This window comes from Triticum urartu, chromosome 7 (genome assembly GCF_003073215.2).
Source record: "Triticum urartu cultivar G1812 chromosome 7, Tu2.1, whole genome shotgun sequence".
Lineage (NCBI taxonomy): Eukaryota > Viridiplantae > Streptophyta > Magnoliopsida > Poales > Poaceae > Triticum > Triticum urartu.
Window position 1 is genome coordinate 444,161,388 of NC_053028.1, and position 18,081 is coordinate 444,179,468.

The window sequence follows — 18,081 nt, forward strand, 5'->3', positions numbered from 1 at the left end:
CGGCTCCTTGGGCTTGTCGGACATGGATAGCGATCCAGTCCCGACCGCCACCTCCCCTCATCCTGCCGACGACGCCGAGGTGTTGTCTCAAGAGGCACCGGATCGAGGGGAAACAGTCCTGGAGGCGCCTCAAGGCGACCTTCCGGACTCCGGGAGCCGTGGGGACGGGGCCCCCGAGAGCTCCGAGTTCGGCCCTCAGCCGAACACCGTGCCGGACCCTCCAGCGGTTCCGGGCTCGGGCAGGCGGCCTCCTTCTAGGAGGGGCAAGACGCTTGTGCCGGTGACCTCTGTCCATCCAGAGGTACCGGACAATCTGCTGGAAGCGCTTCGTAGCGCTTCCATCGACGAGGAGCACCGCACTATCATGAGTGCGGTGATCCAGAAGGTTCAGTCCGCCAAGAGCGGATTGACTGAAGCCTGTGCCAGCCTTCTAACAGGCTTTGAGGTAAGTGTTTTAAAATGTAGTAGAAATGTTACCGCATAGACAGTAGCCCCTGATGCTTTGTTCGGTGTTCACAAAGAAAAGCCGAACAGAGGATCAAATAATATCGCAGGAGTCTAATATAAGTATGTCAATATGCGTATGCAGGCTTCGCTGCTGGTATCCGCCGCACTGACTACGGAGGTCGCCGTACTAAGGCAGGGCCTCGAGGGGTCCAGGAAAGAGCTCGGCCTTGCCAAGAGGCAGCTCGAGGAGAACAAGGGTAAGTAATACCCTGTCTATAAAAATGTATATATTAAAAAGGACGCAATTGCAAAATGACAGGATCATTGTATGTTTGCTAGGGGCCACGACCGAGGTGGCGACCCTGAAGCAAGCGCTAACCAAGGCCGAAGATACAATGGCCAAGGAGCGCACCGAGCGAGAGAAGCACGAGGCTCGGGTGGGCGAGGTGCAGCAAGAGCTCCAGGCTCTCGTGACAAAGCACGAGGCGTTGGAGCTTGACTCGAAGACGTGAGAGTCTGAGCTTGCCGCGGCCCTTGAGAGCGCAAAGAGTGCCAAGGCTGAGGCCCAGAAGGCCCTCCAGGAGATCGACGCAATGAAGAAGATAGCGGCGGGTAAGGCTTTCTATGTGCAAAGCAAGCATGTAAAAGTAAATTACCGATTACTTACCCAGATCCGGAGCTCTTCAGGAGCATTCGCAGATTTGCCCCGCAGTGTGTCCGATGCCGCACAATTTTACCAGGCCGAGGACGGAAGCTCGACGGAGAAGCTGTTCTGGTCACAGTATGTTGAGGCCGAACATCCGGTGCCGATGAGCGACCAGATGAAGCAGATGGTCGAGCTACATAAGGCGGCCGATCAGGCCATGAAGGGCTTTATAGTCTGGCTGTGGCCTGGCGACGCCCTTCTGAACAGCTTCTTCGGCCTGGTGAGGCGGCTTGTGGATGCCTGCCCGCGGCTGGAGGTCGTTAAGCGATCCGTCTGCATTGAAGGTGCACGCCGGGCTTTCGCCCGTGTGAAATTGCAGTGGGTCAAGCTAGACGCCGTGAAGCTGATCAAGGAGGGGCCGCCGGAGGGCAAGGAGCACCGCCACCCCGAGATGTACTACGACGGTGTTCTGCCGGGTGCCCGTCTTATCGCGGATGAGTGTTCAAAAGATGTAATATTTGAGTAAACTCGCTCATTTTATCCTGTATTTATGAAAACATGTTTCATATGCACTATGCAACGCTTGTTTGAATTTAAAATATTACCTTCTGTTTGGCTGTTTATCCAATCTGAGAGGTGGCTAGTCCTCGGTTTCTGCCCCCATGCCACGAGTGCTGGGGTGTTCGGGATAAACCTGAGCACTCTTGTTCCCATATTTGGGTCCTTCGAGGGAGGTGCTCAGCACAACGAACAAGGCAACCGGACTAATAATGCTTTATCACTCTCACTTAGCCATAGAATTCTATAATTTTAAATTTTGGTGAAGCCCCTAGTATTCGGAAGGCCGAATTCGGGGCGCGATACACGCTTGTAAGCCGGACTGGGCCGGCCCCTCGCCCTAAGCGGCATAAGTCTTTAGGGACTCGAAAAACCTCGCCGAACAGCGACCAGTCTTTCGCCTTATCATGATAGTCAGTTTTAGCTTTCTCTACTGAGGTGCTCAGCCCGGCAGAACCGGGGCACAATCGCAGTAGTTCTCCTAGCGCTACCTTAGCCGATAGGGCGGAACATAAGGTACCAAAACATAGGAACCGGGCAAACCCAAAATTTGACCAAAGACATGATTCGGAGCTGATGCATATAATGCTATAAGTTCGGGGTGCCGCACTTGTGAAAGTGCTCAGACTTTTCACACCGCATTATGGGGTACGTAAGCCCCTGGTGTATTGGCCGTACCAGCGTGTATGGTTGCAAGGCGTCATTAATGAACACACACACACACACACATATATATATAACAAGAATGCAATAATAGTCGTAATGTCATGCATTGTTTATTAAAAAATTGCGTTAAAGCAGAGTGACACAGATAGTGCGATAAGCAAAGAGTAGGACTAAGTCCCTTCCAAGGGCAAGCTAAGGAGTGATGTGAAATCGTTACTGTAATCGACCTGGGAATTCTGTGGTATGACGTAGCTGTTTGCCTCCTTGGTTGTTGCATCATGTGTTCGGCAATAGTGATGCCGGACAGTGTTTCCAGAGATTAAGGTCCTGAAAGAAAAGAAAAATAACCAAACAGGAAGCCCCTAGTGCGGTTTAAGCCGCGTCTTGGGGCGTGCCGCAGTTGTGCCCCCCTCCCCACCTGTGCCCATGGTATTTTTAATGCGTAATTATGTACGCGCGGCACGAATATCACCGTTGGGCTGGGATTGGGGTGGCCACCGTATTGCTACGCGAGCTCAGATCGCGCCAGGCGGTCTATTTGCCGATTTCCCCAAGTGCGCTTGAAGGTGTCCGGGCTTTGAAACGCCAAACTGGTTGATTGCCTTGAGAGGCTGCTTTGCGCTTCTGTTGCGAGGGCCACGGTGTGCTCCTCTGTTCGGAGAGAGCGCTCTGTGTTTCCATTGACTATAATAACTCCGCGAGGTCCTGGCACCTTGAGCTTGAGGTATGCATAATGCGGTACCGCATTGAATCTAGCGAATGCGGTTCGCCCGAGCAACGCGTGATAACCACTGCGGAACGGGACTATATTGAAGATTAACTCTTCGCTTCAGAAATTATCCGGGGATCCGAAGACCACTTCCAGTGTAATTGAGCCTGTGCAATGGGCCTCTACACCTAGAATGACGCCCTTAAAGGTCGTTTTCGTGGGTGTGATCCTTGAGGGGTCTATACCCATTTTGCGCACTGTGTCCTGATAAAGCAGGTTCAGGCTGCTGCCGCCGTCCATAAGGACTCGAGTGAGGTGAAATCCGTCGATGATTGGGTCTAGGACCAGTGCGGCGAATCCGCCATGACGGATACTAGTGGGGTGGTCCCTGCGATCGAAGATGATCGGGCAGGAGGACCAAGGGTTGAACTTTGGGGCGATTGGCTCCAACGCATATACGTCCCTGAGTGCACGCTTCCGCTCCCTCTTGGGGATGTGGGTTGCGTATATCATGTTCACCATCCGCACTTGTGGGGGAAACCTCTTCTGTCCTCCGGTATGCGGCTGCCGGGGATTCTCCTCGTCATCGCTATGCGGCCCCTTTTCCTTGTTTTCAGCAATTAACTTGTCGGCCTGCTTGAACACCCAACAATCCCTGTTGGTGTGATTGGCTGGCTTGTCTGGGGTGTCGTGTATTTGACACGAGCGATCGAGTATACGGTCCAAGCTGGACGGACCCGGCGTACTTTGTTTGAATGGCTTTTTCCGCTGACCGGGTTTAGATCCTTTGAATCCGACATTGACGGTCGTATCCTCAGTATTTTCCCTGTTAATGCGGCGCTTATGCTTGTTGCGACGTGACCTGCTATTGCCGTCCTTGGTAACTGAGGTACCATGGTTCTTTGATATGTTATTACTGCGAGCCAGCCAGCTGTCTTGTCCCGCACAAAAGCGGGTCATGAGCGTCGTGAGAGCTGCCATAGGTTTCAGCTTTTCCTGACCAAGGTGCCAGGTTAGCCACTCGTCCCGGATGTTGTGCTTGAAAGCCGCTAAGGCCTCCACATCCGGACAGTCGACAATTTGATTTTTCTTTGTAAGGAACCGAGTCCAGAATTGCCTGGCCGACTCTTCTGGCTGCTGAATTATGTGGCTCAAGTCATCGGCGTCTGGTGGTCGCACATAGGTGCCTTGAAAGTTGCCGAGGAATGCGGCTTCCGGATCTTCCCAACAGCTAATGGAGTCCGCTGGCAAGCTGTTAAGCCAATGCCGTGCTGGTCCTTTGAGCTTTAGTGGGAGGTATTTGATGGCGTGTAAGTCATCACCGCGGGCCATGTGGATGTGGAGGAGGAAGTCCTCAATCCATACTGCGGGATCTGTTGTGCCATCGTATGATTCAATGTCTACAGGTTTGAGACATTCTGAGAATTGATGTTCCATTACTTCGTCTGTGAAGCATAAGGGGTGTGTGGCGCCTCTGTATTGGGCTATATCTCGACGCAGCTCGAATGGGTCTTGCCCGCTGTGTTCGGCCCGGCCGGATTTGCTTTTACTGTATCCGGCGTGACGTTTGTCGTCTCGCAGAGTGGTGCGCCCTCGTGATCCGTAGATCGATCTTGAATGCTTTGCCTTGTCCTCCAATATGTCTCGCAGGTCTGGCGTATCTCCCCATGCCTTTTTATTTGAATGGCGTTGGTGTGGAGGCTGAGCTTTTGGCTGGAATGCCTCTCTATCGCGGCCACGAGGTGGCCGATCAGCCGTATCATATGCTTCTTCCTCCAGTCGGGGTAGTAACCCGCGCCTTGGGTAACTCTTGGAGGGGCGCTCGAGTTTATATTCCTCGACCGCGAGGACTTCAGTCCATTTGTCAGCTAGCAGATCTTGATCAGCTTGAAGCTGCTGCTGCTTTTTCTTCAGGCTATTTGTCGTGGCCATAAGCCGGCGCTTGAAGCGCTCTTGTTCAACGGCATCCTCTGGTACGCCGAATTCATCGTCGCCGAGGCTTGCCTTGTCTTCGGAGGGGGGCATGTGATTGTCATCCTCCTCCTCTCCGTCTGCCGCTCTCTTAGGAGAGCTGGCTCCTCCATCCTCCTGCTCTAAATCTTGCTGGAGGGGATTGTTGTTGTCTTCGGCACTATCCGGAGTATTATTATCTCCTGTGCCGATATCACCACTTTTGCTTTGGCGGGACTTAGAGCGGCGCCGCTGACGTTGGTGCTTGGGTTGCTTCTTGGAGGGGTCATCCTCCGCTATCCCGTCGCCATTGCCTTCGTTGGGTGTATCCACCATGTATATGTCATATGACAAGGTGGCTTTCCAGTGCCCTATAGGTGCTGGTTCATGTTTCGTCTCCTACATCGTCGTCCATACCGTCGATGTCTTCGGAGTCGAAGTCGAGCATGTCGGTTAAATCATCGATAGTGGCTACGAAGTGGGTGGTGGGTGGGCGTCGAATTTCTTCGTCGTCCGCATCCCAATCCTGTTGGCCATAATCCGGCTAGGGATCTCCTGACAAAGAGAGACCTTAGTGAATTCAGAATGTCGCCGAAGGGCGAGTGCTGAAAGATATCCGCGGTGGTGAATTCCATGATCGGTGCCCAATCGGATTCGATTGGCAGGGGCGCGTGCGGTTCGGAGTCAGAAAAAGAGTCCGGCACCTTAGAGTCACGGGCTGCGCAGAGGATTATGCTGGTGTTTGGCTCGATCGCCGTCGAGACTGCAGCCCCTGAGGTGGTGTCTAGCCACCCGTCCTCGATTGGCGCACTTGACTCCGAGCTAAGGGTCGGAGCTGATGCGGGCGCGGCCTTTGGGGTACTGTTTGGCGGCAGAGCTAGGTCATACCCATCGAGACAGTGCGGCGCGCCCGGCTATGGCTCGAATCCGTCGAAGATCAAGTGTTCGCGGACGTCGGCCGTGTAGTTCAAAATTCCAAATCTGACCTGATGGCCAGGGGCATAGCTTTCAATCTGCTCCAAATGGCCAATCGAATTAGCCCGCAGTGCAAAGCCGCCGAATACGAAGATCTGTCCGGGGAGAAAAGTCTCACCCTGGACCGCATCGCTGTCGATGATTGTAGGAGCCATCAAGCCTAACAACAACGACACAGAGGAACTCTCAATGAAAGCACCAATGTCGGTGTCAAAACCGGCGGATCTCGGATAGGGGGTCCCGAACTGTGCGTCTAGGCCGGATGGTAACAAGAGGCAGGGGACACGATGTTTTACCCAGGTTCGGGCCCTCTTGATGGAGGTAAAACCCTACGTCCTGCTTGATTAATATTGATGATATGGGTAGTACAAGAGTAGATCTACCATGAGATCAGAGAGGCTAAACCCTAGAAGCTAGCCTATGGTATGATTGTATGTTGTGATTGTTGTCCTATGGACTAAAACCCTTCGGTTTATATAGACACCAGAGAGGGTTAGGGTTACACAAGGTCGGTTACAAAGGAGGAGATATCCATATACGTATTGCCTAGCTTGCCTTCCACGCCAAGTAGAGTCCCTTCCGGACACGAGACAAAGTCTTCAATCTTGTATCTTCTTAGTCTAACAGTCCGGCCAACGGAGATAGTCCGGCTGTCCGGAGACCCCCTAATCCAGGACTCCCTCAATCATCTTGTGCCTTTAATCTCCAGCTCCAAAGCACCGTCATGATCACCATCGTCACCGACTTGACACCTTGATCTCCATCGAAGCATCGTTGCCGTCTCGCCAACTATTGCTTCTACGACTATCGCTACCGCTTAGTGATAAAGTAAAGCAATTACATGGTGATTGCATTTCATACAATAAAGCGACAACCATATGGCTCCTGCCAGTTGCCGATAACTGTGTTACAAAACATGATCATCTCATACAATATAATGTAGCATCATGTCTTTACCATATCACATCACAACATGCCCTGCAAAAACAAGTTAGACGTTCTCTATTTTGTTGTTGCAAGTTTTACGTGGCTACTACGGGCTGAGCAAGAACCGTTCTTACCTACGCATCAAAAACCACAATGCGGTATAGTGATTGCTTTTTGATCTTCAGAAAGAACCCTGTTCATTGAATCAGATTCAACTAAAGTTGGAGAAACTGACACCCACCAGCCACCTGTGTGCAAAGCACGTTGGTAGAACCAATCTCGCGTAAGTGTACGCGTAATGTCGGTCTGAGCCGCTTCATCCAACAATACCATTGAATCAAGAATAAACTAGTGACGGCAAGCAATATGTATATACCCACGCCCACAACTCCTTTATGTTCTACTCATGCATATAACATCTATGCATAGACCTGGCTCGGATGCCACTGTAGGGGGACGCAGTAATTTCAAAAAAAATCTTACGCACACGCAAGATCTATCATGGTGATGCATAGCAACGAGAGGGAAGAGTGTTTTCCACATACCCTCGTAGACCATAAGCGTTATGACAACACGGTTGATGTAGTCGTACGTATTCACGATCCGACCGATCCTAGTACCAAAAGTACGACACCTCCCCGATCTGCACACGTTCGGCTCGGTGACATCCCACGAACTCTCGATCCAGCTGTGTGTCGAGGGAGAGCTTCGTTAGCACGATGGCGTGATGACGGTGATGATGAAGCTACCGGCGCAGGGCTTTGCCTAAGCACTATGACGATATGACCGAGGTGGATTATGGTGGAGGGGGCACCGCACACGGCTAAGAGATCAATGATCAACTTGTGTGTTCTAGGGTGCCCCTGCCCCCGTATATAAAGGAGCAAGGGGGAGGCCCGCCGGCCCTTGGGGCGCGCCAGGAGAGGAGGAGTCCTCCTCCTAGTAGGAGTAGGACTCCCCTTTCCTAGTCCTACTAGGAGGGGGAAAGGAAGGAGGAGAGGGAGAAGGAAAGGGGGGCACCGCCCCCCCTTCCCTAGTCCAATCCGGACCAGAGGGGGAGGGGGCGCGCGGCCTACCCTGGCCGGCTCTCTCTCTCTCCACTAAGGCCCATGTGTCCCATTAGTTCCCGGGGGGGATTCCGGTAACCCTCCGGCACTTCGGTTTTCTCCGAAATCACCCGGAACACTTCCGGTGTCCGAATATAGCTGCCCAATATATCAATCTTTATGTCTCGACCATTTCGAGACTCCTCGTCATGTCCGTGATCGTATCTGGGACTCCGAACTACCTTCGGTTCATCAAAATACATAAACTCATAATACCGATCGTCACTGAATGTTAAGCGTGCAGACCCTACGGGTTCGAGAACTATGTAGACATGACCGAGACTCATCACCAGTCAATAACAAATAGCGGAACCTGGATGTTCATATTGGCTCCCACATATTCTATGAAGATCTTTATCGGTCAAACCGCATAACGATATACGTTTGTTCCTTGTGCCATCGGTATGTTACTTGCCCGAGATTTGATCATCGATATCTCAATACCTAGTTCAATCTCGTTACTGGCAAGTCTCTTTACTCGTTCCGTAATGCATCATCCCGCAACTAACTCATTAGTCACATTGCTTGCAAGGCTTATAGTGATGTGCATTATCGAGAGGGCCCAGAGATACGTCTTCGATACAAGGAGTGACAAATCCTAATCTCGATCTATGGCAACTCAACAAACACCATCGGAGACACCTGTAGAGAATCTTTATAGTCACCCAGTTACGTTGTGACGTTTGATAGCACACTAAGTGTTCCTCCGGTATTCGGGAGTTGCATGATCTCATAGTCATAGGAACATGTATAAGTTATGGAGAAAGCAATCGCAACAAACTAAACATTCATCGTGCTAAGCTAATGGATGGATCAAGTCAATCACATCATTCTCCAATGATGGGATCCTGTTAATCAAATGACAACTCATCTCTATGGTTAGGAAACATAACCATCATTGATTCAACGAGCTAGTCAAGTAGAGGCATACTACTAACACTCTGTTTGTCTATGTATTCACACATGTACTAAGTTTCCGGTTAATACAATTCTAGCATGAATAATAAACATTTATCTTGATATAAGGAAATATAAATAACAACTTTATTATTGTCTCTAGGGCATATTTCCATCATTTGGAACATCAAACATTTTAAGTTTAATCAAATTTGTAGAGAAATATATCGAAACCATAATATCAAATCGGTATGATTAGACTCATCATGAAATGAATTACCTTACTTTTTGTTTAATATTGTGGATGTTGATATTTTTTACTCTAAACTTGGTCAAAGTTAAAGAAATTTTGAATTTCCAAAAAACCAATACCCCTTATATTTTGAAACTGATGGGATATTTAGTTTGGCGGGCGGGGAAGATGATGGAGTATTTTTTATTTATAATGTAGTGATTTGATGTGCTTTTTGTGGCGTGGTTCTGTGTTATCCGCTAACCAACATATATTTATGTTGAAAAATTTCTGTGTCGGTGACTGCATGTACTATATTGGTGCTATAGTATCACATAATGGCACTTCTTTATTCTAGGTGGTGGAAGAGTTCATAGGATTGATATGTTGATATAGGCCGGTTGCTGCTGATTGATTTGAAAAATAGTTGACCTGGTAAAAATTTAAACCAAATCCAAAATTGAATAGCTCAATGGAATGAAAAAGCTTCAGAATTAGGGATCGCAGGAAATTAAAAGAAAATAATGGGAGAGCTCATTGATAAATTATTGACTCAGTCAAAATTGGGTGACCTGATTCTAAATTGAAGACCTTCATTAATTATGAGGCCTTAAAGTTAGTGAGCATAGTGTATAGTATAAAATAATTGAATGAGGGAGATTTGGTAAATTGTTGACCCGGTCAAAATCGGGTGATCCAATTTCAGTTGGAGATCTCAATTGAATGCGAGCTCTTTAAAACTAGGGAGCATAGTATTATTGAGGATAGGAGCCGCCATCATAATCGTTGGGTTGGTCCACCATCTTTTTCGACATAGGAGCATTGTGGGTCCTATATGACTTTACTGTTGCTAATACACCCGTTTTTGTACTCTCTTTTGTCAGATTGTCGATGTAGCTCATCATGCTTTTATCCGCTTGATGCTATATTTTTAGTAAATAAAAACATCCTTTAAAAAAGGAGGGCTACCGTCGAGTATACAACATTAAGGTTCAATGGGTCTACAATTATTATATCATCCATCCCACCGATGAAATATTAGTGCATCGAGGCGGTTTGATGCATGTCTTCTATTATATGAAGTATAAGAAGAAAGAGTGGGGGTTGGGGTTGGGGATGATTTTCGTACCCATGGGTTAACGGTGAAAGCGTTGGGCTAGCTTCAAACCTTTGTGCAATGCAGCGGACTCACTATGATACCACATCTGCTACATGTTCCAGCCTTAGCATCGTAGCTCCAATAAAGTCACCTCTGTGGTCACAAGTAACAACTCCCTCAAGAGCCTGAGTAATCTTCCTCTAAGAAAGAAGCATCAACATCAGTACTTGTTGCCCTGACAACGGTCTTCTCCAGCAACTCAGGCGGGTGAGGTATTCACGCCCCCCCCCCCCAACAAAATTAAACGCCATAGCTTGGATAACTAGAGCTAGTTTGTGAAAATTTTAAAACTTCATGATTTTGAAAAAAATGTCACAGATTAAACAACATATCCATGAAATTGAGGAAAGCTTGCGGGTTTGGGAAAAAGTTGTTCATGAAAATTTTAAAAAATATTCAAATTTTAAAAATCCGCAATTTAAACTTTTTTTATAAAAGTTGTATTGCTTGAACCTTGCGGAAATGAAAGTGAAATTTAAAATTTAAAATGAAAATACACAGATAAAAAGAACAAAGAGAATTAAAGTAAGATTTTTGAGAAAACCGAAGAAACTCATCCCAAAAATCAGAGAAAATCTTCTACAACTTTCCCAAACTGATGCAGGGAATAATAGGCCAGCAGCCCACTTATGTCGTCTCGCTTCAAAATTGGACGTCTTGCTTAGAAAATCCTATGTGACGCACGTTGCGTCAAGATGTCGAGGGTTCACGGTCTGGGCCGACCCGTTAGCGATTAGCCTAGCAACGGTTTTCTCCGGTTTTGGGAACCTTCTAGAAGGTTCCCTGAATCAGTTTTTCTTTTTTCATGTAGTTTTTTGTGGCTAATTTTTATTTAGGATTTTTTTAGTTTTTTTCTTTTCTGTGTCTTTTTTATTTTCATTTTCACTTTTATCTTTTCTGTTTCTTTCTTCCTTTTCTTTTCTCCCCTTTTTCGGTTTCTTTTTTCAAATGCGCAAAATTTAACAATGTTTAGAATTCAAAATTATTCAAAAATTTGAAAATATGTTTGAGTTTTTAAAAAACTTGTGTTTTCAAAAAAGATGTTAAAAAATTGGAAAAAATGTTGTGTTTTCGAAAAATGTTCTCACATTTAAAAAATGTTTGTGTTTTCAAAATGTGTCTAAAGTTCATGCATTTCAGATTTTCAAAAAATGTTCACATTTTTCAAGATAATGTTCGCAAATTTCGAAAAATGTTTGTGGTTCAATATTTTGTTCAGAATGCTTTTCTTTGAAATGCTCACGAAATAAAAAAATCACAAAAATTTAGAAATATTCATATTTCCATCTTTGAAGAGTATGAAAAATTGTTTGTGTTTCAAAAATTGTTTGTAAATTTCAAAAAAAGTTCATGTTTTCCAATTTTGTTTGTGTTTTTTCATAAATTGTTCGTAAGGTTATTAAAAATTATTCAAAACTTTAAAAAAAGTTCCCATTTTCAATAATTTTGAAGAATGATCATGTTTCCACTTTTTAGGAGTTTAAAAAATGTTCATAGTTTTCAAAAAATGTTCATGTTTCATATTTTGTTTGGGAGCTTACAAAAATGTCTGCTTTTCCAAACTTTGTTGTCGAATTACAAAAATTGTTCACGTTTCAAAATGATTGTTCACAATTTTCAAATAATGTTCATGTTTCGTATTTTGTTTGGGAGCTAAAGAAAATGCCCACTTTTCCAAATTTTGTTGTTACAAAAAATGTTCCCGTTTCAAAATAATTGTTCACGGTTTTCAGAAAATGTTACCATTTTTAATGATTTGCGTTGCCTAAGAAAAAATTGCGTATGAAATTACGGAAATATTTCAAATATGCGCTCGGGTTTTTTCTTAAGGATTTGTGTTGTCTTACGATCAACAAAGCTCGCTAGCTCAGCTGGTTGTATCACCTTGCCTCTTCGGAAGAGATCCTCGGCTAGGAGAAACGGCGCCCACGCGCCCTGCAAGTTGGGCCGGCTCGAACAGTAAATAGCGCGGAAAGCCCCACACAAAAAGTAGTTACTAATGGAATTCGAACTCATGCAGTTCGCTCTACATCCAAACTCGCTAACCACTGGAGCTTTTTTTAAAACATACGAACTTTATTCAACCGAAATAATAGATACATCGTTTGTGAGGAATGGTACAATCTCAATCATAGGCTCCTCAAACTAATCAACAGTAGAAGAAAATCTAGCCAACCTAGCAAGCTCGTGCGCAACCTTATTGGCTTCCCTATGACAGTGTTCAAATCTAGAGGTAGGAAAATCACACGCCAAAAAATAGCAATCATCAAAAATTGCCGCCGCCGCTCCTGCTGACCATCCGCCATTATTCATCGTTTCAACAACCTCCAAATTATCAAAATTAATAACAAGGCGATTGCAACCCACACATTGCGCTAGTGAAATACCGAATCTGAGAGCCCAAGCTTCTGTTGTTAGAGCGTCGACGCAATGATACTTTTCCAAGTACCCCCTGCAATAAAATTCCCTTTATCGTTCCTCAGGACAGTCCCAGCCATACCTTTAACAAGATCATGGTCAAAAGAAGTATCAATATTAAGTTTCACAAATCCCACCAGGGACGAGTCCAACCCCCTCTTTTCATAGAAGCCTTTGGACTGGAAGCAACAACATAATTAGCCGTAAGAGCTTGTATCTGTCGGGAATCGTTGCATGGAAAACAAATTTTTTTTACGTACACGCAATGATCTATCCATGGAGATGCATAGCAACGAGGGGAAGAGTGTGTCTACGTACCCTCGTAGACCGTAAGCAGAAGCGTTTCACAATGCGGTTGATGTAGTCGAACTTCCTTCGCGATCCAACCGATCTAGTACCGAACGTATGACACCTCCACGTTCAGCACACATTCAGCGGTGATGTCCCTCGCCTTCTTGATCCAGCAAGACGTTGAGGTATTAGGTGAGTTCCGTCAGCACGACAGTGTGGTGACAGTGATGGTGAAGTGATCTCCACAGGGCTTCACCTAAGCACTACGGAAATATGACTGGGTGGTGTAAACGATGAAGGGGGGCGCCGCACACGGCTAGGCAATTGTCTGTTGTGAGCAGCCAAAGAAGGCGCCCAAGTAGGAGGAATCCTACTTGGGGTCCCTCCCAAGCCGCGCCCCTATCCTTATTTGGACTGCGGGGAAAGGCAGGGGAGGGTGCCCCCCACTTTCCTTTCTCCCATGAGAGGGAAAGGCAGGAGGGGCTAGCCCTCCCCTTTTTCCTTCCCTAGGGCTGGCCAAACAAGGGAGGGGGCGCACCAGCCCCCTTGTGGGCTGGTATGTCCTCTCCTTTGGCCCATAAGGCCCATAACTTGCCGGAAGGGTGCTCGGAACCCCTTCCGGTGACCTGATTCCTTTCCGGTACGTCCCAAAACACTTTCGGTGTCCCAATGCCATTGTCCTATATATCAATCTTTACTTCTTGACCATTTCGAGATTCCTTGTCATGTCCGTGATCTCATCCGGGACTCCGAACAACATTCGGTCACCAAAACATATAACTCATATAACTATATCATCAACGAATGTTAAGCGTGCGAAGCCTATGGGTTCGAGAACTATGTAGACATGACCGAGACATCTATCTGGTCAATAACCAACAACAGAACCTAGATGCCCATATTGGCTCCTATATATTCTACGAAGATCTTTATCGGTCGAACCGTTATGACAACATACGTAATTCCCTTTGTCTATCGGTATGTTACTTGCCCGAGATTCGATCGTCGGTATCTTCATACCTAGTTCAATCTCGTTACCGGAAAGTCTCTTTACTCGTTCCGTAATACATCACCTCATGACTAACTCCTTAGTCGTTTTCTTGCAAGCTTATGATGTGTATTACCAAGAGGGCCCAGAAATACCTCTCCGATACTCGGAGTGACAAATCCTAATCTCGATCTATGCCAACTCAACAAACACCTTCGAAGAAATTTGTAGAGCACCTCTATAATCACCCATTTAAGTTGTGACGTTTGATAGCACACAAGTCATTCCTCCGGTATCCGGGAGACGCATAATCTCATAGTCGAAGGAATATGTATTTGACATGAAGAAAGTAATAGCAATAAAACTAAACAATCATTATGGTAAGCTAACGGATGGGTCTTGTCCATCACATCATTCTCCTAATGATGTGATATAATTATCAAATGACAACACATGTCCAGGGTCAGGAAACTTTAACCATATTTGATCAACGAGCTAGTCTAGTAGAGGCATACTAGGGACACGGTATTTGTTTATGTATTCACACATGTATTTAAGTTTCCGATCAATATAATTCTAGCATGAATAATAAACCTTTATCATGAAATAAGGAAATATAAAATAACAACTTTATTACTTCCTTTAGGGCATATTTCCTTTAGTCTCCCACTTGCACTAGAGTCAATAATTTTGTTCACATCGCCATGTGATTAACACCCATAGTTCACATCGCCATGTGAGTGATATGTCTCCGTCGTATCTACTTTTCCTAATGCTTTTCCTCTTGTTTTGGATTCTAATTTGCAAGATTTGAATGAAACTAACCCAGACTAACGCTGTTTTAAGCAGAACTACCATGGTGTTGTTTTTGTGTGAAATGAAAGTTCTCGGATTGGAACGAAACTTTGCGAGGAATTTTTATATGAATAAATAAAAATACTAGAGCGAAGAACCACCGGAGGGGGCCCCTGGGTGAGCACAACCCACTAGGCGCGCCCTGGTGGGTTGTCCCCACCTGGTGGCTCCGCAGACCCTGAAACCGACACTATAAAATCACATATTTCCAGAAAATATCAGGGAGGAAGAATTATATCGTTTCCCGATACGGAGCCGCCGTCACCTCATGTCCTTCATTGGGAGGCCAGATCTGGAGTCTGTTTGGGGCTCCAGAGAGGGGGATCTTCTGTCTTCGTCAACACCAACCCTCTTCCATCGCCAATTCCATGATGCTCTCCACCGGGAGTAAGTAATTCCTTCGTAGGCTCGCTGGTCGTTGAGGAGTTGGATGAGATTCATCATGTAATCGAGTTATTTTTGTTATAGCTTGATCCCTAGTATCCATTATGTTCTGAGATTGATGTTGTTATGACTTTGCCATGCTTAATGCTTGTCACTTTGGGCCCGAGTGCCATGATTTCAGATCTGAACCGTTTATGTTATCACCATTATAGCTATGTTCTAGAACAGATCTTGCAAGTTATAGTCACCTACTACTTGTTATGATCTGGCAACCTCGGAGTGACAATAGTCGGGATACTTCCTGGTGATGACCGTAGTTTGAGGAGTTCATGTATTCATCATGTGTTAATGCTTTGTTCCGGTTCTCTATTAAAGGAGGCCTTAATATCCCTTAGTATCCAATAGGACCCCGCTTCCATGGGAGGGTAGGACAAAAGATGTCATGCAAGTTCTTTCCATAAGCACGCATGACTATTTACGGAATACATGCCTACATTATATTTATGAATTGGAGCTAGTGTCGTATCGTCATAGGTTATGACTGTTATATGATGAATATCATCTAACAAATCGCCGATCCAATGCCTACGATTTTCCTACATATTGATCTTGCTAAGTTACTACTACTGATGTTACTATCGTCACTACTACAAAACTATTACTATCACTGTACCGTTACTGTTGCTGCTATCACTACTATCAAAGCTATCATATTACTGTGCTACCGATCACTTTGCTGCAGATAATTAATCTCCAAGTGTGGTTGAATTGAAAACTCAATTGCTAATACTTGCAAGTATTCTTTGGCTCCCCTTGTGTCGAATCTATAAATTTGGGTTGAATACTCTACCCTCGAAACTGTTGTGATCCCCTATACTTGTGGGTTATCAAGACCTTTTTCTGGCGCCATTGCTGGGGAGCATAGCTATATTTGTTGAGTCACTTGGGATTATTATCAATTTATCACTATGAATAATCTGAAGGATTCTAAGACTAAGATTGTTTCCCTCTAAGACGAGGGGCGGTAAGGAACTGCCATCCAGCTTCGCTTTAGATTCACCTTTTGTTATAAGTAAACTTGCGACACCACCACATGCTATTAATTTTGATATGTTGCAAGTTATTTATGATGCTAGTACCTTGCTTGATGATAATGTGCCAGTAGGTAAATTTCTTGATGAACAACTTGCTAGAACTAAAGCTTTTGAGAATGCTGAAACTGATGAAATTGTAGAAACTAATGAAGAGCTTGAAACTTAAACACCTATTAGAACTAGCCTTCCTAGATATGAATTGCCTAAGGTACCGGAAGGTTATGTTATGAATGAGGAGACAACTAGAGATATTCTTGCTTGTAAGGATAAAGATGATATAGAAAAATTATTATGCAAGTATAAAGAAACAACTTTGAATGCTAAAATGAAATGTGATCCTCAGTTTACTACTTCACCTATCTTTGTTGATGATAAGGATTTTGAATTCTCTGTCGACCCAGAGTTGATTACTTTGGTTGAATCTGATCCTTTCCATGGTTATGAAACTGAAACTATTGTGGCACATCTTACTAAGTTGAATGATATAGCCACCCTTTTTTCTCATGATGAGAAAGTTCACTATTATTATATTCTCAAATTATTTCCTTTCTCATTAAAGGGTGATGCTAAAGCTTGGTACGATACTTTTGCTCCTGGTTGTGTGCGTAGTCCCCAGGATATGATTTATTACTTCTCTAAAAAATATTTTCCAACTCATAAGAAACAAGCTGCCATACAGGAAATATTTAACTTTGTGCAAATTGAAGAAGAGAGTCTCCCACAAGCTTGGGGGAGGCTTCTCCAATTTCTTAATGCTTTGCCAGATCATCCTCTTAAGAAAAATGAAATACTTGATATCTTCTATAATGGACTAACCAATGCTTCTAGGGATTTCCTAGATAGTTGTGCTGGTTGTGTTCTCAGGGAACGAACTATTGGGCAAGCTAAAAAATTATTGAATAACATATTGAAAAATTATGATGATTGGACTCTTCCCGAACCACCGCTTAAACCCACTCCGAAGAAGCGGGGTATTTTATATCTCAGTCCTGAAGATATGCAAGAGACAAAGAAATCTATTAAGGAAAAAAGTATTAAAGCTGAGGATGTCAAAATTTTACCTCTTATTGAAGAAATATATGGGCTTGATACACCACCACCACCTAAGGTGGTAGAGGTATATTCTCTAATGAAATTCAATGATAACGATAATCCTCACAATATGCACCCTAGCCAATGCCTTTATGAGTTTTAAAATTACATTAGAAAGCAAGATCACTTCAATGCAAATGTTATGAAATAATTGAAATACAGTTCTGATATGATTGCTCGCTTGAGTGACTTGTTATTTAGAATTTCAAATGATGTTAGAGGTGTGGGGAAGCATGCTTCTATGGTTCAAACTCAGTTAGAACAAGTTGCTAAATCTCAAAGAGAGTTGTTAGATGAAATGAACAACAATATAAATGACTTTGCTGTTAGAGTAGCCACTAAAGGAGGTAAGGTGACTCAGGAACCACTTTATCCTGAGGGACACCCAAAGATAATTGAACAAGACTCTCAAAGGGTTAACATTGATGCACCTAGTCCTTCTAAAAAGAAAAATTAGAAGAAAAATGATAGGACTTTGCATGCCTCTAGTGAACCTGAAGTAGAAAAACCTCCTGATAATGATAATGAAGTTTATATCTCTGATGCTGAAACTCAATCTAGTAATGAACACTCACCTTCTTATAATGAAAAAGATAATGATGAGGTTCATGAAAATACTCAAACAAATAATAAAGAACTAGACAATGATGTTGAGACAGAACCACCAGTTCATCTTGATAACCCACA